The following is a 25,730-nucleotide window of genomic DNA, read 5'->3' on the forward strand; positions in this document are numbered from 1 at the left end:
TCATTCACCTGAGGAAGGAGCAGCGCTCCGAAAGCTAGTGACATCGAAACAAACCTGTTGGACTTTAACCTGGTGTTGTAAGACTTCGTACTGTACTAATCCTGAAAGTCGCTCATTTGTTTCCCGCTCCTCGCATAGTCAACCTGAACTGCGCATGCGCTGGGCACAACTGGAATCGTCACAATGCCCGGGAGTGATTGGCGGCGGCTCTGGACCAATAGGAACCTGGAGTATCAATATGGGCCTGGAGTATCCATAAGACATAGGAGCGGAAGTAAGGCCTTTCGGCCCATCGAGTCCACTCCACCATTCAATCATGGCTGATTTCAACTCCATTAACCCTCTCTCTCTCCATAGCCATTAATTCCTTGAGAAATCAACAATTTATCAACTTCTGTCTTAAAGACACTCAACGTCCCGACCTCCACCGCCCTCTGTGGCAATGAATTCCACAGACCCACCACTCTCTGGCTGAAGAAATTTCTCCTCATCTGTTCTAAAGTGACTCCCTTTTATTCTAAGGCTGTGCCCCTGGGTCCTAGTCTCCCCTGCTAATGGAAACAACTTCCCTACGTCCACCCTATCTAAGCCATTCATTATCTTGTAAGTTTCTATTAGATCTCCCCTCAACCTCCTAAACTCCAATAAATATAATCCCAGGATCCTCAGACGTTCATCGTATGTTAGGCCTACCATTCCTGGGATCATCCGTGTGAATCTCCGCTGGACCCGCTCCAGTGCCAGTCTGTCCTTCCTGAGGTGTGGGGCCCAAAATTTCTCACAGTGTTCTAAATGGAGGCAGCACGGTAGCATAGTGGTTAGCACAATTGCTTCACAGCTCCAGGGTCCCAGGTTCGATTCCGGCTTGGGTCACTGTCTGTGCGGAGTCTGCACATCCTCCCCGTGTGTGCGTGGGTTTCCTCGGGGTGCTCCGGTTTCCTCCCACAGTCCAAAGATGTGCAGGTTAGGTGGATTGGCCATGATAAATTGCCCTTAGTGTCCAAAATTGCCCTTAGTGTCAAGTGGGGTTGCTGGGTTGTGGGGGTGGGGTGGACGTGTGGGCTTGGGTGGAGTGCTCTTTCCAAAGAGCCGGTGCAGACTCGATGGGCCGAATGGCCTCCTTCTGCACTGTAAATTCTATGATTCTAACTAATGCTTTATAAAGCTTCAGAAGTACATCCCTGCTTTTATATTCCAAGTCTCTTGAGATGAATGACAACATTGCATTTGCTTTCTTAATTACGGACTCAACCTGCAAGTTTACCTTTAGAGAATCCTGGACTAGGACTCCCAAGTCCCTTTGCACTTCAGCATTATGAATTTTGTCACCGTTTAGAAAATAGTCCATGCTTCTATTCTTTTTTCCAAAGTGCAAGACCTCGCACTTGCCCACGTTGAATTTCATCAGCCATTTCTTGGACCACTCTCCTAAACTGTCTAAATCTTTCTACAGCCTCCCCACCTCCTCCATACTACCTGCCCCTCCACCTATCTTTGTATCATCGGCAAACTTAGCCAGAATGCCCCCAGTCCCGTCATCTAGATCGTTAATATATAAAGAGAACAGCTGTGGCCCCAACACTGAACCCTGCGGGATACCACTCGTCACCGGTTGCCATTCCAAAAAAGAACCTTTTATCCCAACTCTCTGCCTTCTGCCTGACAGCCAATCGTCAATCCATGTTAGTACCTTGCCTCGAATATCATGGGCCCTTACTTTACTCAGCAGTCTCCCGTGAGGCACCTTATCAAAGGCCTTTTGGAAGTCAAGATAGATAACATCCATTGGCTCTCCTTGGTCTAACCTATTTGTTATCTCTTCAAAGAACTCTTAACAGGTTTGTCAGGCGTGACCTCCCCTTACTAAATCCATGCTGACTTGTCCTAATCCGACCCTGCACTTCCAAGAATTTAGAAATCTCATCCTTAACAATGGATTCTAGAATCTTGTCAACAACCGAGGTTAGGCTAATTGGCCTATAATTTCCCATCTTTTTCCTTGTTCCCTTCTTGAACAATGGGGTTACAACAGCGATTTTCCAATCCTCTGGGACTTTCCCTGACTCCAGTGACTTTTGAAAGATCATAACTAATGCCTCCACTATTTCTTCAGCTATCTCCTTTAGAACTCTAGGATGTAGCCCATCTGGGCCCGGAGATTTGTCAATTTTTAGACCTCTTAGTATCTCTAGCACTTTCTCCTTTGTGATGGCTACCATATTCAACTCTGCCCCCTGACTCTCCGGAATTGTTGGGATATTACTCATGTCTTCTACTGTGAAGACTGACGCCAAGTACTTATTCAGTTCCTCAGCTATTTCCTTGTCTCCCAGCACAAAATTACCAGCGTCATTTTGGAGCGGCCCAATGTCAACGTTTGCCTCCCGTTTGTTTTTAATGTATTTAAAGAAACTTTTACTATCATTCCTAATGTTACTGGCTAGCCTACCTTCAAATTTGATCCTCTCTTTCCTTATTTCTCTCTTTGTTATCCTCTGTTTGTTTTTGTAGTCTTCCCAATCTTCTGATTTCCCACTACTCTTTGCCACATTATAGGCTTTCTCTTTTGCTTTGATGCATTCCCTAACTTCCTTTGACAGCCATGGCTGCCTAATCCCCCCTCTGATAACCTTTCTTTTCTTTGGGATGAACCTCTGTACTGTGTCCTCAATTACTCCCAGAAACTCCTGCCATTGCTGTTCTACTGTCTTTCCCACTAGGCTCTGCTCCCAGTTGATTTTCGTCAGTTCCTCCCTCATGCCCCTGTAGTTACCTTTATTCAACTGTAACACTTTTACATCTGATTCTACCTTCTTTCTTTCAAATTGGAGATTGAATTCGACCATATTATGATCACTGCCTCCTAAGTGCTCCCTTACTTTAAGATCTTTAATCAAGTCTGGCTCATTACATAACACTAAGTCCAGAATGGCCTGTTCCCTCGTGGGCTCCATAACAAGCTGTTCCAAAAAGCCCTCCTGTAAACATTCAATGAATTCCCTTTCCTTGGGTCCACTGGCAGCATTATTTACCCAGTCCACCTGCATATTGAAGTCCCCCATGATCACTGTGACCTTGCCTTTCTGACATGCACTTTCTATTTCGTGGTGCATTTTGTGCCCCTGGTCCTGACCACTGTTAGGAGGCTTGTACATAACTCCCATTATGGTTTTTTTGCCTTTGTGGTTCCTCAACTCTACCCACACAGAGTCCACATCATCTGACCCTATGTCGTTTAGTGCTATTCCTAAGCAGCTACGCTCCCCGCTGATTACTTCACCTCTTGGTTCCCTGACTTTCCCATCCCCCCCAATCTCTAGTTTAAAGTCCTATTGACCAACCTATTTACTCTTTTCGCCAGAACACTGGTCCCAGCTCGGTTCAGGTGGAGACCATCCCAACGGTATAGGTCCCCCCTGTCCCAAAACTGATGCCAGTGTCCCATGAAAAGGAACCCCTCATTCCCACACCACTCTTTCAGCCACGTGTTAACTTCCCTTATTCTTGCCTCCCTATGCCAATTTGCACATGGCTCGGGCAGTAATCCGGAGATTATGACCCTTGAGGACCTGTTTTTTAATTTGAATCGTAGCTCTTTATAATCTCTAAACAGATCCTCTTTCCTAGGCTTGCCTATGTTGTTGGTACCGACATGAACCACAACAACTGGATCCTCCCCCTCCCTCTCCAGTATCCTTTCAAGCCGGTCAGAGATTTCCCGCACCCTAGCACCGGGCAGGCAACATACCATGCGGGACTCTTTATCCTGCTCACAAAGCTATCTATCCCCCTGATAATAGAATCAACTACAACTTGCCTATATACTCCATCCCCTTGGCCTGCTGAACCATGGTGCCTTGGTCAGCTGACTCATCCTTCCTGCACCCCTGTTCGCCATCCACACAGTGAGCAAGTGCCTCATACCTGTTGGACAGAGTCAAGGGCTGAGGCTCCTGAGTTCCTGACTGCTGGTTCCCTTTACCTGCCTGACTTGCAGTCACACCCTGCTGTCCCTGGCCACTGGCAGGATTTAAACTACTTACTCTGACAGGTGTGACTGCCTCCTGAAACACAGTGTCCAGGTAAGTCTCCCCTTCCCGGATGTGCCTCAGTGTTTGAAGCTCAGACTCCAGCTCATCAACTCTGAGCCGGAGCTCTTCGAGCAGCCAACACTTAGTGCAGATGTGGTCGCTGCAGCTCGCAATGGGATCTGCCAGCTCCCACATCAAGCAGCTCAAGCACATCACCTGACCAGCCATCACTAATTAATTAATTAGTTTAATTTAAGCTTATTGTGGGGGCAGCTTCAGCCAATCAGACACTACCCTGCACTTTTAACTGAAAAACAGCACAATTAGATTAACCACTTACCTTTCCTGGTTACCTCACTGCACCAAACTACCAAATTCTCACTGTCTGTATCTCTCTCACTCAGGCTGTGTCTCCTTGACCTGCGCAATGCTAATAATATAATATAATAATGCTAATAATAATATAATATGGCACTTACCTCACACCAATGGATCTTATTATTAGGTTAGAGGAGGAGGGTGGGTGGGAGACACTACACGTGTAGTGTCTCGGGTTTCCTCTCCACCAGAATTTATTTTGGGGGGGGGGGGGGGCCTTCCCAGAAGTCGAACTTCCGGTTCCCGCCTTATATTAAAAAATAAAATAAAAAATAAAACAGCAAAGAAGAACAGGAACGGGACTAGATAAGTGTTTTTAAAGGAGAAACTTACCTCCCAGAAATCCTTTGCGCACCGCTCCCGCCAAAATCCAACGGCCTGCTCCTGTGAAAGTAAGTGTTTTTAAAGGAAAACACGGGCGAGATCGTATGGTCATCCAACCAATGTCCTGGCTTGACACAGTTCACACCTCTTTAACCTGGGGTTACCCCATCTCTGGATCTGTAAAGATTTAATCACCTGCTAATGGTCGCATTCCAAGCATTGTCTGGCAACTTTGTATCTGTCTGTATATGTGTTTCTGGAACAGACCTCTTCATTCACCTGAGGAAGCAGCGCTCTGAAAGCTAGTGACATCGAAACAAACCTGGTGTTGTAAAACTTCTTACTGTGCTCACCCCAGTCCAACGCCGGCATCTCCACATCATCCAACCAATGGGAGTGAATGAGGGGCGGGGCTGGGCTGTGAGGAAGCATGCGCAGTGCGGGTGATGAGCAGATGGGTCCTCAATGGGTATGGGGGGGGGTCCGGCGGGTGGACAGAGAGGCTCCAGAAACCGCGGGAATAAACTGAGCGGATCCCCCCACCCCCCATTTGCACCGAGCGGGGCCGTAGCTCCCAGAATATTCCCCATCCCCAGTTACCTGTGGAGAAGATGATGTCTGACCTTCTTAAACCACTGCAGTCTGTGTGGTGAAGGTGCTCCCACAATGCTGGAGTTACAGGTTATTCACCCAGTGATGATGAATGAACAGTGATACGGTGACCAAATCTATAACACTGTGTATTTATATAGCGCCCATCATTTAATGGACCATTCTGAGGTGCTCCATAAGTGTGTTAAAAAGCAATATTGGCACAGAGTTATGTACGGAGATAAGAGGGCAGGCCCAAGTGGTCAGAGTTGCATTTAACGAGTATCTTAAAGGAGGATAGGAAGATAGAGAGGTCAAGAGGTTTGCGGCCTTAGCTCAAGGCATGGACACTGAACATGGCGTGATTAAAATTAGGAATGGTCAGGAAGCCAGAATGAGAGGAAACCTTGGAGGTTGTGAGACTGGAGCAGATTGCAGAGACTGGGGGTGATGGGAACATGGAGGAGATTACAGAGAGAAAAAAGACCATGGAGGAGATTACTGAGAGAGAGAGAGAGAGAGAGAGACAAGAGCATGGGGGAGATTACCGAGAGATAGAGAAGGGACTTGAGGAGATTATAGAGAGTGGAATGCTCTTCAGTGAGTCTGTGTGATGTGGTCACCACGTTTCTCATGGTTTATAACTGAATATCTCATCTCTTTCTTAAAGACTTAAGAATGTCTTTGTATCCAGTCCATCTCCTGACCTTCTGGCTCAGTGTCGAGAACATACATTGTCTGTCCTTTCAGATTATTTTTATATTTATAAATTTATAGTATTGTGGTGGTATGTATTAGGGGTAATACGGTACACCACGTGTCGACAGGCTATTGGTGGAGGGATGCCAGGTCCTGATAGGATCTGCCACCTACTGGACTCCACCCAGAAATGCCGGTATAAGAACCCAGTTTTTCCCTCCATTTCCCTCAGCAGTTGCATTCTGTAACCACGCTGCTGGGGATAAAGTTCTGCTTAATAAAGCCTTCAATTGACATTACCTCAACCTGCCTCGCGTCATATTGACGGTGCTACAATTTATTAAGCAGAATTTAAATTGAAGAAAACGACGTGGGAACATGGAGCTCCGAATCACCTCGGAGTGCCTGCGCATCGCACCCCAAGCAGCTAACTCGGCCTCTATCTTCAAACACTGGATGGCTTGCTTTGAGGGCTACCTCCAAACGGCCCCCGGCACACCGACTGATGAACAAAATTGCAGGTCCTCTATTCCAGGGTGAGTGAGTCCTGACGTCTACTCCCTTATCGAGGACGAGGACGGTTTCACCGGTGCCATCGCCGCGCTGAAGGATATCTACATCCGGCCCGCCAACCAGGTTTTTGCTCGCTACCAGCTCGCCACACGACGGCAATTTCCGGGGGAATCGCTGGACAAGTTTTATAACGCCCTGCAGATCCTGGGTCGAAACTGCAACTGCCTGGCGGTAACAGCGAGTGAACACACAGAGCTCCTGGTCCACGATGCGTATGTGGCAGGTTTGGCCTCTTCCCAGATCCACCAGAGGCTTCTGGAGAAAGAATTTCTGGGACTTACAGAAGCTCGGGGCCCTGGCGGCATCCCTCGATGTGGCCTCGCGTAACGCCCGCGCCTACGCCCCCGACCGCACTATAGCCTCTTGGGCTCCGTGGACCCCCACTGGGGTCGACTCTCCGAAACCCCCCCACCCCCGCAAACCTGTGCGGCCAAAACACCAGACCAACCCGGGGGGCCCCGCTGCTATTTTTGCGGCCAGCCGAAACACCCTCGGCAGCGATGCCCGGCCCACGCAAAAGCTGCGGGAAGAAAGGCCACTACGCGACGGTGTGCAAGTCCCGCGGGGTCGCCGCTATCTCCGGGGAAGAAACGGGACCACAGACCCAGCCCCCCCAGCGATCCACGTGTGACCAACGGACGCCGCCATTTTGGACCCCGGACGCCACGAGGGAGAGATGGGCGCCGCCATTTTGTCCACCCCCGACCGCGCTCGATCCGTGGACGCCGCCATCTTGGCTGAAGGACCCCGACACAGACGGCCACACACTGCCTGATTACGATGCTCAACTTCAACAACAACGTCTGGCTTCGACGACCCTCGACCAGTCGCGACCCCGGACGCTCCAGACTGCAACCACTACAGTCCTAGTGAATGGCTACGAGACGCCGTGTCTTATCGACTCTGGGAGCACGGAGAGTTTCATTCATCCGGACACGGTAAGGCGCTGTTCCCTCGTAATTTGGCCAAGCACCCAGAAAATTTTCCTGGCGGCGGGATCCCACTCCGTTCAGATCACGGGGTTTTGCATCGCTAACCTAACGGTGCAGGGGAGGGAGTTCCGAAATTACCAGCTGTATGTCCTCCCCCGTCTCTGTGCGCCCACACTCCTAGGGTTGGACTTCCAATGCAACCTCCAGAGTTTATCATTAAAATTTGGCGGCCCTATACCCCCACTGACTGTCTGCGGCCTCGCGACCCTCAAGGTTGAACCGCCTTCCTTGTTTGCGAACCTCACACCGGATTGCAAACCCGTCGCCACAAGGAGCAGACGGTACAGCGCCCAGGACCGAGCATTTATCCGGTCCGAAGTCCAGAGGCTGCTGAAGGAAGGCATCATCCAGGCTAGCAACAGTCCCTGGAGAGCCCAGGTGGTAATTGTTAAGACCGGGGAGAAACAGAGGATGGTCATCGACTATAGTCAGACCATCAACAGGTACACTCAGCTAGATGCGTACCCTCTCCCCCGCATATCCGACATGGTCAATCGGATTGCACAGTACAAGGTCTTTTCCACCGTGGACCTCAAGTCCGCCTACCACCAGCTCCCCATCCATCCCGGTGACCGCAACTAGACTGCATTCGAAGCAGACGGGCGGTTATACCACTTTTTAAGAGTTCCATTCGGCGTCACGAACAGAGTCTCGGTCTTCCAACGAGAGATGGACCGAATGGTTGACCAGCACGGTTTACGGGCCACGTTCCCGTATCTCGACAACGTCACCATCTGCGGCCACGACCAACAGGACCACGACGCCAACCTCCAAAAAGTCCTCCAGACCGCTCACGCCCTGAACCTCACTTACAACAAAGAAAAATGCGTGTTCCGCACCGATCGTCTAGCCATCCTGGGCTACGTAGTGCGTAATGGAGTGATAGGCCCCGACCCTGAACGCATGCGCCCCCTCATGGAGTTCCCTCTCCCCCACTGTGCCAAAGCCCTGAAACGTTGCCTGGGCTTCTTTTCTTATTACGCCCAGTGGGTCCCCCAGTACGCAGACAAGGCCCGTGCACTAATCCAGTCCACTACTTTTCCCCTGACGACAGAGGCATGCCAGGCCTTTAGCTGCATCAAAACGGATATCGCAAAGGCCACGATGCGCGCCATCGACGAGTCCCTCCCCTTCCAGGTCGTGAGCGACGCATCGGATGTAGCTCTGGCGTCCACCCTCAACCAAGCGGGCAGACCCGTGGCCTTCTTCTCCCGAACCCTCCACGCTTCAGAAATCCGCCACTCCTCAGTGGAAAAGGAGGCACAAGCAATAGTGGAAGCTGTGCGACACTGGAGGCATTACCTGGCCGGCAGGAGATTCACTCTCCTCACTGACCAACGGTCGGTTGCCTTCATGTTCGACAATGCACAGCGGGGCAAGATCAAGAACGACAAGATCTTGCAGTGGAGGATCGAACTCTCCACCTTCAATTATGAGATCTTGTATCGTCCCGGAAAGCTGAACGAGTCATCCGATGCCCTATCTCGCGGCACATGTGCCAATGTACAAGTGGATCGTCTACAAGCCCTCCACGAGGACCTCTGCCACCCGGGGGTCACTCGTTTCTACCACTTCCTTAAGGCCCGCAACCTCCCTTACTCCGTCGAGGACGTCCGAACAGTCACCAGAAACTGCTAGATCTGCGCTGAGTGCAAACCGCACTTTTTCAGGCCAGATAGAGCGCACCTGGTTAAGGCCTCTCGACCCTTTGAACGCCTCAGTTTGGATTTCAAAGGCCCCCTCCCCTCCACCGATCGCAACGCGTACTTCCTGAACGTCATTGACGAATACTCCCGTTTCCCTTTCGCCATCCCCTGCCCCGACATGACCGCGTCCACGGTCATTAAAGCCCTCGGTACCATTTTTACACTGTTCGGTTTCCCCGACTATATCCACAGCGACAGGGGTTCCTCCTTTATGAGTGACGAACTGCGTCAATTCCTGCTCAGCAGGGGCATAGCCTCGAGCAGGACGACCAGTTACAACCCCCGGGGGAACGGGCAGGTAGAAAGGGAGAATGGAACGGTCTGGAAGGCCGTCCTGCTGGCCCTCCGGTCTAGGAGCCTCCCAATTTCCCGCTGGCAGGAAGTCCTCCCGGATGCCCTTCACTCTATCCGGTCCCTGCTGTGCACCACCACGAATCAAATGCCTCACGAGCGCCTCCTCCTCTTTCATAGGAAGTCCTCCTCTGGAACGCCACTTCCGACCTGGCTAGCAGCTCCGGGATCCATTCTGCTCCGGAAACATGTGCGGGCACACAAGTCAGACCTGTTGGTGGAACGGGTGCATCTCCTTCACGCCAACCCGCAATACGCCTATGTGGAGTACCCCGATGGGCGACAGGACACGGTCTCCCTGCGAGATCTGGCGCCCGCCGGAGCTACCCACACCCCCCCCAACGCCAATCACCACCTCCTCACTCCCGCCGGTTCATCCCACAGCCACCCCCTTCCCGGGGGGTTCGGTTCTCCTCCCAGACCCGCCCAGGAGTAAGGACACAGGGGACAGCGCTACGCTCCCAGAGTCGACGGGACTCGAGCTAGCGCCATCACCACCACGCCCGAGACGATCGGAAAGGACGACCAGGGCGCCCATCCGGCTCATCGAATCATTTTAACTCTCAACGTTTTCAGTTATTGTGTCTTGTTATAGTTATGGCATCATGCCGACCCTGTTTGGCCCGTTGGCCCAGTTGAAGCGATAATTTTGTGTTTTGTTCAAAGTTACAGCACAGTACCGACTCTGTAAACCCCTACCGCCATGCGAACCACCATCCCGCCGGGGTTTTTTTTCAACAAGGGGTGAATGTGGTGGTATGTATTAGGGGTAATACGGTACACCACGTGTCGACAGGCTATTGGTGGAGGGATGCCAGGTCCTGATAGGATCTGCCACCTACTGGACTCCACCCAGAAATGCCAGTTTAAGAACCCAGTTTTTCCTTCCATTTCCCTCAGCAGTTGCATTCTGTAACCACGCTGCTGGGGATAAAATTCTGCTTAATAAAGCCTTCAATTGACATTACCTCAACCTGCCTCGCGTCATATTGACGGTGCTACAAGTACCCAATTCATTTTTTCCAATTAAGGGGCAATTTAGCGTGTTCAATCCACCTAGCCTGCACATCTTTGGGTTGTGGGGGCGAAACCCATGCAAACACAGAGAGAACATGCAAACTCCACACGGACAGTGACCCAGAGCCGGTATCGAACCTGGGACCTCGGCGCCGTGAGGCAACAGGGCTGACCCACTGGGCCACCGTTTCCCCCTCTTTCAGATTATTTATCTGTTCATGACTAACTTTATCCTCAATATGACCTCTAAAAACCTGCTTCTATTGCGGGTTCTTAGTCTTAAAGTCTCATTATTCAATAAACTATTTAATAATGTTTATTAAAGTTATTCAGATCATCTTCACCTGGTCTCCCTCTGTCTACATTCCCCACCTGGCCTCCCTCTGTCTACATTCCCCACCTGGTCTCCCTCTGTCTACAGTCACCACCTGGTCTCCCTCTGTCTACATTCCCCACATGGTCTCCCTCTGTCTACAGTCACCACCTGGTCTCCCTCTGTCTACATTCCCCAACTGGCCTCCCTCTGTCTACATTCCCCACCTCAAGGCTCAAAAGTTCTTCCTTTTGTAACGTTAACGCTTTTCTCTTGGACAGTGAAAATATTTTCATTATATTCTTTCTCCTTCTTCACAAACACTGCTACTTTAAAAAAAATTATTTTTTAGAGAACCCAATTATTGTTTTTTTCCAATTAAGGGGCAATTTAGAGTGGCCAATCCACCTAACCTGCACACATTTGGGTTGTGAGGGTGAAACCCACGACGACATGGGGAAAATGTGCAAACTCCACATGGACAATGGTCTTGGATTGGATTTGTTTATTGTCACGTGTACCGAGGTACAGTGAAAAGTATTTTTCTGCGAGCAGCTCAACAGATCATTAAGTACATGAGAAGAAAAGGGAATAAAAGAAAATACATAATAGGGCAACACAACATATACAATGTAACTACAAAAGCACTGGCATCGGATGAAGCATACAGGGTGTAGTGTTAATGAAATCAGTCCATAAGAGGGTCATTTAGGAGTCTGGTGACAGTGGGGAAGAAGCTGTTTTTGAGTCTGTTCGTGCGTGTTCTCAGACTTCTGTATCTCCTGCTCGATGGAAGAAGTTGGAAGAGTGAGTAAGCCGGGTGGGAGGGATCTTTGATTATACTGCCCGCTTTCCCCAGGCAGCGGGAGGTGTAGATGGAGTCAATGGATGGGAGGCAGGTTCGTGTGATGGACTGGGCGGTGTTCACGACTCTCTGAAGTTTCTTGCGGTCCTGGGCCGAGCAGTTGCCATACCAGGCTGTGATGCAGCCTGATAGGATGCTTTCTATGGTGTATCTATAAAAGTTGGTAAGAGTCAATGTGGACATGCCGAATTTCCTTAGTTTCCTGAGGAAGTATAGGCGCTGTTGTGCTTTCTTGGTGGTAGCGTCGACGTGGGTGGACCAGGACAGATTTTTGGAGATGTGCACCCCTAGGAATTTGAAACTGCTAACCATCTCCACCTCGGCCCCATTGATGCTGACAGGGGTGTGTACAGTACTTTGCTTCCTGAAGTCAATTACCAGCTCTTTAGTTTTGCTGGCATTGAGGGAGAGAATGTTGTCGCTACACCACTCCACTAGGTTCTCTATCTCCCTCCTGTATTCGGACTCATCGTTATTCGAGATCTGGCCCACTATGGTCGTATCGTCAGCAAACTTGTAGATGGAGTTGGAACCAAGTTTTGCCTCGCAGTCGTGTGTGTACAGGGAGTAGAGTAGGGGGCTAAGTACGCAGCCTTGCGGGGCGCCGGTGTTGAGGACTATTGTGGAGGAGGTGTTGTTGTTCATTCTTACTGATTGTGGTCTGTTGGTCAGAAAATCGAGGATCCAGTTGCAGAGTGGGGAGCCAAGTCCTAGGTTTTGGAGCTTTGATATGAGCTTGGCTGGGATTATGGTGTTGAAGGCGGAGCTGTAGTCAATAAATAGGAGTCTAATGTAGGAGTCCTTGTTTTCGAGATGCTCTAGGGATGAGTGTAGGGCCAGGGAAATGGTGCCCGATGTGGACCGGTTGCAGCGGTATGCGAATTGCAGTGGATCAAGGCGTTCTGGGAGTATGGAGGTGATGCGCTTCATGATCAACCTCCCGAAGCACTTCATTATGACTGAAGTCAGGGCCACTGGTCGGTAGTCATTGAGGCACGTTGCCTGGTTCTTCTTTGGTACCGGTATGATGGTGGTCTTCTTGAAGCAGGTGGGGACCTCGGAGTGGAGTAGGGACAGGTTAAAGATGTCCGTGAATACCTCTGCCAGCTAGTCCGCGCAGGCTCTGAGTGCACGACCAGGGATCCCGTCTGGGCCCGTCGCCTTCCGAGGGTTCACTTTCAGGAAGGCCAATCTGACTTCGGAAGCTGTGATGGTGGGTATGGGTGAATTATGGCCTGCTGGGGCACTCGTGTAGGAATCTATAATTTATGGGATCTTAACCTGTTGAACTACGCCAAGTTTGGGGGAAGCTTAGTTGATGAATCAAGTCCTGGCGCAATACGACAAGTTGTAAGATTTGTACTATTTGTAGACTATGTCAAGTTGTTCGATTCCTTGTATTATTCGACTGTGTATAGTTGAAAGAATTTATATTATCTCTGCTATTTGGTTATCAGTAGCACTTTGCGAATACTGGAACTCAGCAGAAATTTGCAGTATAAACTTCTCAGGTGCCAAAAAGAATTGTTTTATTTGTAGTCGCTTGATTACAATTTGAAAGTCATTTAAAAGGCAATTCGTAGACAATTCGAAGCTTTCAGAGAATTACAGACATTATCTTTCTTTGCTTAGGCAGACAGCTCGAAAGTAACTTTTAAAAGGTCAAAGTCTGGCAATGAAACATGAAGAGAGAGAGAAAGCTAATCTTCAGCTAAACTCAAACTCAAAGTCAAAAGTGGACTAACATCACTGACACAGCCTGGTAGACTGACAGAACCCCCAAAAGACATCTCTAAAATGTAGACTAGAATCAAAGGCAAAAAACACTAAACTAACAGAAAGACAACACAAAGACATCTCCTCAACACACACCCAATACACTAAAAATGGCGGGCGGAAACTTTTCAGTTATACACTTTCATATCTGTCTTGTTATCTAATTACACCCCAATATAATCCTAATTGGTTTGGGTTAGACTCAAACACATTTGATTTGATGGCAAGCCGTCCATCTTCAATGTGCAACATTAGCTTTTTAATTGTTTCATGTCTACATGTTATGGAATGTGATATTTTGCTAATCTTTTTGCTGGCTTGGCTAATGTAACAATTGAGACTTCATATCGAGAATATATATATATGATTCAATGCTCTTACAAACTGCATTGGACTCTTGCCACCTAGTTGCCATGGAGCTCAGTCCTTGGCCTTGACAATTAGCACAAGCAGTGTCAAATTGTCTTGCAACTGTGCTGTTATAATCTTATAATGGAATTTTATGCTGTTTCATGTATCATATTGAAGTCCTGAATTTATGTGTGCTGAAATTCTCATTTTTAAAAATGAGTACTAAAACAGCTATCTTTTACCTATACTAGTTGTATTTGAAATACCTGGCTTCTACAACTCGCCAGCGGATTGTTGGTTACCTGCGCGAACCGAGCATAGAATGCATTGAGTTCATCGGGGAGGGGTGCGCTGCTGCCAGAGATACTGTTCGGCTTCGCTTTGTAGCCCGTTATGTTGTTTAGTCTTTGCCACAACCGCCGAGAGTCTGTCTGTGACTCTAGCTTGGTTTGATATTCTCTCTTGGCATTCCGGATGGCTTTGCGGAGGTCGTACCTGGATTTCTTGTATAGGTCAGGGTCGTCTGCCTTGAACGCCTCAGATCTGTCCTTCAGTAGGGAGTCAATCTCGCGATTGAGCCATGGTTTCCGGTTGGGGAACGCACGTACTGCTTTCTTTGGCGCGCAGTCGTCCACACATTTGCTGATGAAGTCTATGACGGTGGTGGCATACTCATTTAAGTTGGTCGCTGAGTTCTTAAATATGGACCAGTCCACTGTCTCTAAGCAGTCACGTAAGAGCTCTTCTGTCTCCTCGGACCAGCACTGCACAACCTTCTTAGCTGGATTCTCCTACTTGAGTTTCTGCTTGTATGCCGGGAGAAGGAGCACCGTCTCAGGGACTGATTTCCCAAAGTGCGGTCGGGGGATGGAACGGTAGGCGCCCTTGATTTTTGAGTTGCAGTGGTCAAGAGTGTTGTCGCCCCTGGTGGGACAGGAGATGTGCTGGTGGAATTTTGGCAGTACACTCTTGAGGTTGGCCTTGTAGAAGTCTCCGGCCACGATGAACAAGGCCTCCGGGTGTTCTGTTTCGTAGTTGTTTATTACTGTGTATAGTTCGTTCAGCGCCTTCCTCACTGCTGCCTGGGGTGGGATGTAGACTGCTGTGATAATGGCTGAAGTGAACTCACGTGGAAGATAATATGGGCGGCACTTCACGGTCAGGTATTCCAGGTCTGGGGAGCAGTAGGTCGTCAGAGTCGCCACATCCAAGCACCAGGAGGAGTTGATGAGGAGGCAAACCCCTCCACCCTTCGCTTTGCCTGATGATGCCGTGCGGTCCGCCCGGTGAATTGAGAAGCCTTCAGGTTGTATGGCACAGTCCGGTGAGGCGGGGGTGAGCCATGTCTCTGTGAAACAGAGCACACAGCAGTTCCCTCTGAGAGGTAAGTCTGGCATTAAGTTCATCCAGCTTGTTTTCGATCGCTTGGACGTTTGCCAGGAGTATGCTGGGGAGAGGGGTCTTGAAACTGCGTTGCTTCAGTCTAACCTGCAGACCGCCGCGGTTCCCTCGCTTCCTCGGTCGGCGGCTGCTGCTGGATGATCCTGGGATCCGATGGCCGACGTCAGCTCTTGTGGAAGGTAGGTGGTTGCGCCTGGCGGGGTCCAGGGTGCTGGCGGGGAACAGGGCGCTATCTACGTATCTGGGGTCGCGTCTGGCAGGGTCCCGGGCGCTGGTTGAGGGAGAGGCGTTGCTAGGGGGGCATGTTTGCGATCCGGATGGGTCCCGGCGTTCTGCGGGCGCGGGAATACCTTGCAGCGTGTTCGGGTCCTCGTGCGGGGTCTCCGCCCTTTCGGGGGTCCTGGGTCGTGGGCAGGGGCTTCCTGAGGCAGGTTGGGCTATGTCCCGTGGTCTGTTCCCTCCCTGGGCGCTCCTGTGGTCGGATCTTGACGTAGGCCTGGTCGAGCCTCCACGTGGATTTTTCTTTCTTCCATCACCAGGGCTGGGCGGGCCTCTCCGGGTCGGGTCGCTGGGGGTCGCGTTGGGCTGGGTCTTGCCGTCGGGGGTCAGGTCGCGAGCTACGGGGACTGGGCAAGGCGATCCGGGGGTTGGCGTCGGTAGTTAGGCCGGGTTTGGTGCTCCGAGGTCCGGGTCGGCTCCAAATCGAGGTCGGGGCTTCACCTCCGGTTTGGGCCCGATCTTCTTCCAGGTCGCGGAGGTCAGGTCGGGTCAAAAGGTCTCCAAGGGCCTCGGAGGATGTTCAAGCCTACAAGAGAAGATAAAAGAGAGAGGTTAGTAATAATGTTAGGTTTAGACTTCCGGTTGCGGCGATGACCAGCTAAGCCGCACATTTCGGCGGCTCCAGCTCGAACGGACCTTCGGGCTCTTTTAAGAGCCCCAACGGGGAATTGTTTCGGGACGAAACCCGGTGTGGGGTGAGACAACAGGGAGTCCCCCCCAACGAAAGAGAAAAATATTGGCGGCGGCGGCCAGATCGCGAAGAATCCTCGAGGACAGGGGCAGAAGAAAAAAGGAGCAAGATGGCGGCGGAGAGAGCCCAGGCGACATGGGGGCCGGACCAAGACGAATTTTTGAGATGGTGTGTGGAGCTGCTTAAGTAGGAGGTGCTGGCCCCGATGCTACAGGCAATTGAGGGGCTTAAGGAGGCACAAAAGACCCAGGAGTTGGAGCTCCGCGTGATGGAGCAGAAGGTGACGGACAACGAAGACGAGATCCTGGGCCTGGCGGTCAAAACGCAGACGCACGAGGCGCTCCACAAAAAGTGCATTGGAAGGATTGAAGTCCTAGAAAACAGATCACGGAGAAAGAACCTTTGGATCCTGGGTCTCCCCGAGGGAGTGGAAGGAGCGGACGGCGGGGCTTACGTGAGCACGATGCTTCGCTCGCTAATGGGAGCGGAGGCCCCCTCGGGCCCCTTGGAAGTGGAAGGGGCTCATCGGGTCCCTGCGAGGAGACCAAAGGCGGGAGAACCACCTAGGGCGACGATCGTGCGATTTCATCGCTTCAATGACAGAGAGGTGGTTCTGAGATGGGCCAAAAAGGTACGAAGTAGTAGATGGGAGAATGCGGTGGTACGGGTGTACCCGGATTGGAGTGCGGAGGTGGCGAGAAGGAGGGCGAGTTTTAATCGAGCCAAGGAGGTGCTACACAACAAGAAGGTGAAGTTTGGGATGCTGCAGCCGGCGCGACTGTGGGTCACGCACCAGGAGAGGCATCACGACTTCGAAACGGCGGAAGAAGCATGGACCTTCATTAAAAACGAGAAACTGGATCAGAACTGAGGGACTGATGTTAGAGGGGAAATGACAATGCCGATGTATATAGAGATGTAAATTGGGGAGGGGGGGCACTAAGAAATGTGGGCGCCGGTGGGGGGGGAAGAAGAGACATAGGCGGGGGATGGGGAATGGGAGTGGGGCGGCAGAGGGAGCTGCGCCACAAGGGGCGGGACAACTATAGAGAACACGGGGCTTATTGTTCTTGTTCCCGCGCCAGAAAGATGATGGCGGGAAGATAGGCGCAAGGTAGATGGGAGTTCCCCACACGGGGGGGGGGGGGGGGTCAAGGAGAGAGCAGGAGAAGCCGGGGTCAGTTGAAGTCAGCTGACTTTCGGAAGTAATATGGGGGGAGCAATCACGCTAGATGGGGATCTAGCGGGGGGGGAGGGGGGGGGAGACAACTGGGTTTCGGCTGCAGAAACCAAAGAGGAACTGGTAAAAGAAAGGGTGGTCGGGGCTGGAATGCGCCGCCGGGGGAACGGGTGGGTGCACGGAACCGGGACGTGGGACTGCCCTAGAGAGGGTGATGGCTAGTCGACACGGGAAGCGGGCAGGTAGCCCCCCAGTTCGGCTGATCACGTGGAATGTGAGAGGCCTAAATGGGCCGATTAAAAGGGCCCGAGTGTTTGCGCACTTGAAAGGACTGAGGGCAGACGTGGCTATGCTTCAGGAGACGCACCTGAAGGTGGCGGACCAAGTTAGGTTAAGGAAAGGATGGGTGGGACAGGTGTTCCACTCAGGGCTGGATGCAAAGAACAGAGGGGTGGCCATACTGGTGGGGAAACGGGTGTCATTCGAAGCTAGGAACATTGTAGCAGACAGCGGAGGCAGATATGTGATGGTGAGTGGCAGATTGCAGGGAATGGAGGTCGTGTTGGTTAACGTATATGCCCCGAATTGGGATGATGCGGGATTTATGAAGCGGATACTGGGACGTATCCCGGACCTGGAGGTAGGAAACCTGATAATGGGGGGGGACTTCAACACCATGTTGGACCCAGGGTTAGATAGATCTCGATCTAGGACCGGAAGAAGGCCGGCAGCGGCCAAGGTGCTTAGGGGGTTTATGGACCAAATGGGGGGAGTGGATCCGTGGCGATTTGTTAGGCCGAAGGCCAAAGAGTTCTCCTTCTTCTCCCATGTTCACAAGGTGTATTCCCGGATAGATTTCTTTGTTTTGGGAAGGTCACTGATCTCGAGGGTGGAAGCAACTGAGTATTCAGCCATAGCTGTTTCAGATCATGCCCCACATTGGGTGGACCTGGAACTAGGAGAGGAGAGGGAGCAGCGTTCACTCTGGCGACTGGATGTGGGATTACTGGCGGATGAGGGAGTCTGCGGAAGGGTGCGGGGATGTATCGAGAGATACCTGGAGGCCAATGACGATGGGGAGGTCCGAGTGGGAGTAGTATGGGAAGCACTAAAGGCGGTGGTCAGAGGAGAGCTGATCTCCATCAGGGCCCACAAGGGGAAAATAGAGGCCAAGGAAAGGGAAAGACTACTGGGGGAGATTTTGAGGGTAGATAAAGAATACGCGGAGGCCCCGGAGGAAGGACTATACAGGGAGAGGCGACGACTCCAGACGGAGCTCGACCTGTTGACCACAAGGAGGGCGGAGGCACAGTGGAGGAAGGCACAGGGGATGAGATACGAATATGGGGAAAAGGCGAGTCGCCTGTTGGCCCATCAGCTGTGAAAGAGGACAGCGGCGAGGGAGATAGGGGGAATTAGGGATGAAAAGGGAGCTACGGTGCGGAGAGCAGGGAAGATAAACGAGGTGTTTAAGACCTTTTACGAGAGACTTTATAGGTCCCAACCCCCGGAGGGAAAAGAGGAGATGCGGCAGTTTTTGGACCAATTAAGGTTCCCGAGGGTGGAGGAGCAGCAGGTGGAAGGCCTGGGGGAGCCGATTGGGGTGGACAAGGTTACCAAGGGGCTGGGGAACATGCAGGCAGGGAAGGCCCCGGGACCAGATGGGTTCCCGGTGGAATTTTATAGAAAATATGTGGACTTGTTGGCCCCGCTGCAGGTAAGGACCTTTAACGAGGCCAGAGAAGGGGGGACCCTACCCCCGACAATGTCGGAGGCGACGATATCGCTCATCTTGAAGCGGGATAAAGATCCGCTGCAGTGCGGGTCCTATAGGCCTATCTCACTGCTAAATGTGGACGCCAAGTTGCCAGCAAAGGTGCTGGCAACGAGGATAGAGGATTGTGTCCCGGGGGTGGTGCACGAGGACCAGACAGAGTTCGTAAAGGGGAGACAACTAAATGTCAACGTGCGACGTCTATTAGGGGTGACAATGATGCCCCCAGTAGAGGGGGAGGCAGAGATAGTGGCGGCAATGGATGCAGAGAAGGCATTTGATAGGGTGGAGTGGGAGTATCTATGGGAGGTGCTGAGGAGGTTCGGGTTCGGGGACGGGTTTGTCAGCTGGGTTAAACTCCTCTATGGGGCCCCAACGGCAAGTGTGGTCACAGGTCGGCAAAGGTTGGAGTATTTTCGACTATACAGGGGAACAAGACAGGGATGCCCGTTGTCCCCATTACTGTTCGTGTTGGCAATTGAACCACTGGCCATAGCGCTGAGAGACTCCAGAAAATGGAGAGGGGTGATTAGAGGGGGAGAGGAACACCGAGTGTCACTCTACGCGGATGACCTACTGCTGTATGTGACGGACCCAGTGGGGGGATGACAGAGGTCATGCAGATATTGAGGGAGTTTGGAGATTTCTCGGGATATAGGCTTAACATGGGAAAGAGTGAGCTTTCTGTGATACACCCTAGGGACCAGAGTAGAGGGATAGATGGCCTACCGCTAAGGAGAGTGGAAAGAAACTTCCGATACCTGGGGATTCAGATAGCCAGGAGCTGGGGTACCTTACACAGACTTAATCTGACACGACTGGTGGAACAAATGGAAGAGGATTTCAAGAGGTGGGACATGCAGCCGCTGTCACTGGCGGGCAGAGTGCAGGCAATTAAGATGATGGTCCTCCCGAGGTTCCTATTTGTGTTCCAATGTCTCCCTATACTGATCACTAAGGCCTTTTTTTAAAAAATAGATAGGAGCATCACGAGCTTCGTGTGGGCAGGGAAGTTCCCGAGGGTAAGGAGGGGGTTCCTACAACGTAGTAGAGACAGAGGGGGACTGGCGTTGCCGAATTTGGGCGACTACTACTGGGCCGCCAATGTGGCGATGATTCGTAAATGGATGATAGAGGGAGAGGGAGCGGCGTGGAAAAGATTGGAGATGAAGTCCTGTAAAGGGACGAGTTTAAAAGCGCTGGTGACGGCGCCACTACCGCTCTCACCAAAAAAATTTACCACAAACCCAGTGGTGGCGGCAACATTAAGTATCTGGGGGCAACGGAGGCGACAGAGGGGTGTGCTGGGAGCCTCGGTGTGGTTCCCGATCAGGAACAACCATAGGTTTGCCCCAGGGAGGCTGGATGGAGGATTCCAGAGCTGGCACCGGGTAGGAATCAGGAGAGTGGGAGATTTATTTATAGACGGGACGTTTGCGAGCTTGGGAGCGCTTGAGGAAAAGTATAAGCTGCCCCGGGGAAATTTCTTTAGATATATGCAGGTGAGAGCGTTCACGAAACAACTGGTGAGGGAATTTCCGCTGCTCCCGACACAAGGGATCCAGGACAGGGTGCTTTCGGGGGGGTGGGTCGGGGAGGGCAAAGTGTCCGAGATATACCGGGAGATGAGAGAAGAGGGGGAGGAGTTGGTGGGCGAACTGAAGGGAAAATGGGAAGAAGTGCTCGGGGAGGAGATTGAGGAGGGTTTGTGGGCTGATGCCCTAAGTAGGGTAAATTCCTCTTCCTCGTGTGCCAGGCTTAGCCTGATCCAATTTAAGGTGCTGCATAGAGCACACATAACGGGAGCAAGGTTGAGCAGGTTCTTCGGAGTGGAGGACAAGTGTGGGAGGTGCGGGGGAAGCCCGGCGAACCACACACATATGTTTTGGTTGTGTCCGGCACTGGAGGGGTATTGGAGGGGAGTGACGGGAGTGATCTCGAAGGTGGTGAAGGTCCGGGTCAAACCAGGCTGGGGGTTAGCTTTATTTGGAGTTGCGGATGAGCCGGGAGTGCAGGAGGCGAAATAGGCCGATGTCGTGGCCTTTGCGTCCCTAGTAGCTCGGCGTAGGATTTTACTCATGTGGAAGGAAGCGAAACCCCCCGGACTGGAGGCCTGGATAAACGATATGGCGGGGTTCATAAAACTGGAACAGATGAAGTTTGCGCTGAGAGGATCGGCTCAAGGGTTCACCAGCCGGTGGCAACCGTTCCTCGACTACCTAGCGGAACGTTAGAGGGAAGATAGATGACCAGCAGCAGCAACCCAGGGGGAGGGGGGAGGGGGGGGGGGAGGGAGGGGGGGGGGTAAACTGTTTGGGTTTTTGGAGCGGGAGAGGGGGCGGGGGGAATATTACTTTGTGTTATTTGGTTAGTTTACCATGTTAGTTACACAATGTTATATTGCAGTTATCATGTTACTTGTATTTTTATTTCTTTGATTTGTAAGGGAAAAAATTGTGTTTGAAAACTTTAATAAAATATATTTTTTTAAAAAATAATGTTAGGTTTAGAATTAATTTTTAAAAGATTAGAACGAGTATAAGTTAAGTAAAAAGTTGATCTGTTTGTGAGAGCTCGCAGAGAGTCGCCTCGCTCCGGCGCCATCTTGGTAAAGCTTGGTCTGGGCCGGGATTCAAACCCAAGTCCTCAGCGCCACAGTCCAAGTGCTAACCACTGCACCACATGCCGCCCTCAAACACTGCTACCTTAACCCCAATATGTCAGGGTGGATGATACTGTCCGCCTATGGGACGAGGTATAGTCCTGTGTTATGGTGTGTGTGACTGTGGTTCTTTGTGTATGAGGTGTGCATTCAAGTGTGTGTGTGTGTACAGGTCTGTGTGTGATGTTGCTGATTTTCTCCTTGGTTCAATTGCTCTGTTTTATTACCTTTGCTTTCGAGTCGCCAGGTATCTTTATGGTACTGCCACGAGGTTCAAGTCTGAGTAATGATCAATAACCCAATACACCGATTAGTAAGATTTAAATCAAAGCACATTTATTATACACAGTAATCGCTACTCATGCACAAATTCTATGTCTAAACTACTTCTACAACTAACAGGCCTATACTTAACTTCGGACTGGCCCACCAGGTCAGGGGAACAAATGGTCTTTCGTTCGGGTTCTGAGTCTGCGGGATTCGAAGTTGGTACGGATTGGTAGCTAGGAGCGCCTATCTCGTAGCGAGCATTGAATTAAGACTTACGATTTCGATGATCACTGGAATCACTGCACCGGTCACGGTCAATGTTGGTTCGTGTTGCTGGGTGACCCGGGCAGGAAAAAGAGCGTGAAGAGAGGAGTGAAGAGAGTGCGATTTGAACTTAGGGCTCAACTCTTATAGTCCCCAGGGGTTTCCCGCCTTTCGGGGCTGACCCTGTACCTGGTCCCAAGTGATTGGACTTTGTCCCAATCGCTTGGTTCGATTTTCTCCAATACTGGAGCGGTTCCCTGATCGATGGGCGGTCTCAATATCTGTTCAGAAGACAAACCCCTCATCTCTGGAATCAATCTAGTTAACCTCCTCTGAACAGCCTCAAATGCAGTTTTTAACTACATCCCTCCTCACGGAAGGGGACCAAAACTGTCCACAGTATTCCAGGTGCGGTCTCGTTCACCTCCTTTGTATTGGCTCCTGCTGGCGCCGAGGAGTCTGGCTTTGCTTTGTGTCAAAATGTTACTTATTGTTCCCGGGATTGCTCATCAGTATGCAGATGGCTGTTACTTTGTTATGCTGATGGTCGCTGGTATCGATGTCTGGTTTTTGCAGAGGTAAATACACAGCAAACCTGCAGCTGCTGGTTTTTGTCTTGTTGGGCAACTTTCCCATCAGCCTTTGCCGTTCGCCATTTTAAATCGGGAGTTGGCCAATTTAGATGGCTACAGTGAGTGTCTGTGAGTGTGTGTAGCTATTTCTCATCAGCTGTAACACAAACCTTCCTCTGAGCAATGAGCATTGGTGAGACCGCACCTGGAATACTGTGGACAGTTTTGGTCCCCTTCCGTGAGGAGGGATGTAGTTAAAAACTGCATTTGAGGCTGTTCAGAGGAGGTTAACTAGATTGATTCCAGAGATGAGGGGTTTGTCTTCTGAACAGATATTGAGCACTTAAGGCCAATACTCTTGAGTTTAAAAGCTTGACAGGAGATCTAATTGAGGTATAAAAGATGATAAACGATATTGACAAAGTAGATGTAGAGCGGATCCTTCCTGTTGTGGGGCAATGTAGAACGAGAGGTCAGTGTTTTAGGATAAGGGGTGGCAGATTTAAAACAGAGATGAGGAGAAATTACTTCTCTCAAAGAGTTGAGAATGTGTGGAATTCACTACCCCAGATTGCGGTGGATGCATTGAGTAAATTTGGGGAGGAGACAGACAGATTTTACATTAGTAACGGGTTGAAGTGTTATGGAAAGTGAGCAAGAAAGTGGAGTTGAGGTCAAGAGATGAGCCATAATTGGATTGAATGGTGGAGCAGGCTCGAAGGGCTGAATTGCCGACTCCTGCTCCTAGTTTGTGTGTTCTTTGGACTCAAATCAATGAGGACTCTGATCTCTGGGAAGGCAGGAAATCCTGGAAGGTGGGCACAGACAATTAAGAAACACCCACTTGGAGGCCCCAAATCCCCCATTAAGAATCTGCAGATCCCAAGTTTGCAGCTTGTTTGAGTCATGTGCGGCCATCTTGGTAAAGAACAGTGACTGGGTGAGCTTCAGGGTCCCAGTGACCAGGAGAGAAAATAATTGATTCATTGATGTTCTTGCCACGATGCACAGAGGGGCCTGAGAACTGAACCCAGTCAGAGTGCAGGGAGTGGGGAAATTGTGAGTGAGGAAAGGAATCATGAAGATAATGTAATAGGTTTAGTGGGCAGACCAACTCTCCTGGTGAAAAGCATGCCCTGGGAGTCCATGCAAGTGGTGGATGAGGTGCTGCCAGAGTTGAGTGGCTGGGCGCTGTCCGCAGGAGCTGTCAGAACACAGAAACAGTCGGGGACATGGTTTACTCAACCAGATAGGTCCAAACAGGAAAATACTGAAAAATACAGATGTTCTCAGCCCGCGTCACTGTCCGAGTGGAGTTTGCACATTCTCCTCGTGTTTGCGTGGGTTTCACCCTCACAGCCCAAAGATATGCAGGGTAGGTGAATTGGCCATACTAAATTGCCCCTTAATTAGAAAAAAAGAATTGGGTACTCTAAATTTATATAAAAAAAGAATGGGTGGATTTACAGAGAGGAAGCTCAAACTACACATGGACAGCAGTAAATTGAAGGGGTGTAGGTTAGGTTGATCTTAGATTAGGATAAATGGTCGGCACAACATCGTGGGCTGAAGGGCCTGTACTGTGCTGTACTGTTCTATGAACATCACAGCATGATCTGATCTGAAAGAGTCACTCAGTTCCTCACAACTCGAATATCATCAGTCTTTGAATTCAGAAGGAGAAATGTTTGTGTTCTGCCTGTGTGACACCATTTAAAACATCAGTGTAACTGGAAAAGCATCAAAAACCTGCCCTTACTTGGTCCGTATCCTCTACTTCCTCCCTATTCATGTACCCATCCAGATGCCTTTTAACTGTTGCGAATGTGCCTACTTCCACCACATCCCCTGGCAGCACGTTCCAGGCATCCACCACTCTGTGTGAAAAAGGTACCCCGCACATCTCCCTTAAACTTTCCTTCTCTCGTCTTGAACCTGTGCCCCCTTGTAATTGACACTTCCACCCTTGGAAAAAGCCTCTTGACTGTCCACCCTGTCTATGCTTCTCATACTTTTGTAGACCTCTATCAAGTCTCCCCTCTGCCTCCGTTCTTTCCAGTGAAAATAATCCTAGTTTATTCAACGTCTCCTCATAGCCAACACCCTCGGGACCAGGCAACATTCTGATGAACCTTCTTTGCACTCTCTCCAAAGCATCCATGTCCTTCTGATAATGTGGTGACCAGAACTGCAAGAATACTCCAAACGCGGCCTAACCAAGGTTTTATATAACTGCAACATGATTTCCCAACTCCTGTACTCAATGCCCTGGCTGATGAAGGCAAGCATGTCATATGCCTTCTTAATCTCCTTCGCCACCAGTGTTGCCACTTTTAGGGAACTGTGGACCTGCACGCCCAGATCCCTCTGTATGCTAATGTTACTAAGGGTTCTGCCATTTACAGTATAATTCATACCAAGATTTGATCCTCCAAATCGCATCACCTCGCTTTTGACCGGATTAAACTTTATCTTCCATTTCGGTGCCCGAGTCTCCAATCTATCTGTATCCTGTTGTATCCTCTGATAATCCTCGGCACTATCAGCAACTCCGCCAATCTTCGTGACATCCGCGAACTTACTAATCAGGCCATCCACATTTTGTTCATTTATATATACTACAAAGAAGAGGTCCCAGCACTGATCCCTGTGGAACACCACTAGCTACAG

The 25,730-nt window shown here is 50.6% G+C and overlaps 2 protein-coding genes across 3 annotated transcripts in view; one reads left to right on the plus strand and one right to left on the minus strand.

The window, feature by feature from the left end:
* The window catches only part of LOC140421791 (uncharacterized), an 864,226-nt gene that overhangs the window by 170,911 nt on the left and 667,585 nt on the right, over window positions 1-25,730 (minus strand). The window lies entirely within an intron of this gene.
* LOC140421820 (uncharacterized) overlaps window positions 1-25,730 on the plus strand; it is a 266,946-nt gene that overhangs the window by 107,060 nt on the left and 134,156 nt on the right. The gene's annotated exons all lie outside the window — the stretch shown is intronic.

Source organism: Scyliorhinus torazame, chromosome 5 (genome assembly GCF_047496885.1).
Source record: "Scyliorhinus torazame isolate Kashiwa2021f chromosome 5, sScyTor2.1, whole genome shotgun sequence".
Classification (NCBI taxonomy): Eukaryota; Metazoa; Chordata; class Chondrichthyes; order Carcharhiniformes; family Scyliorhinidae; genus Scyliorhinus; species Scyliorhinus torazame.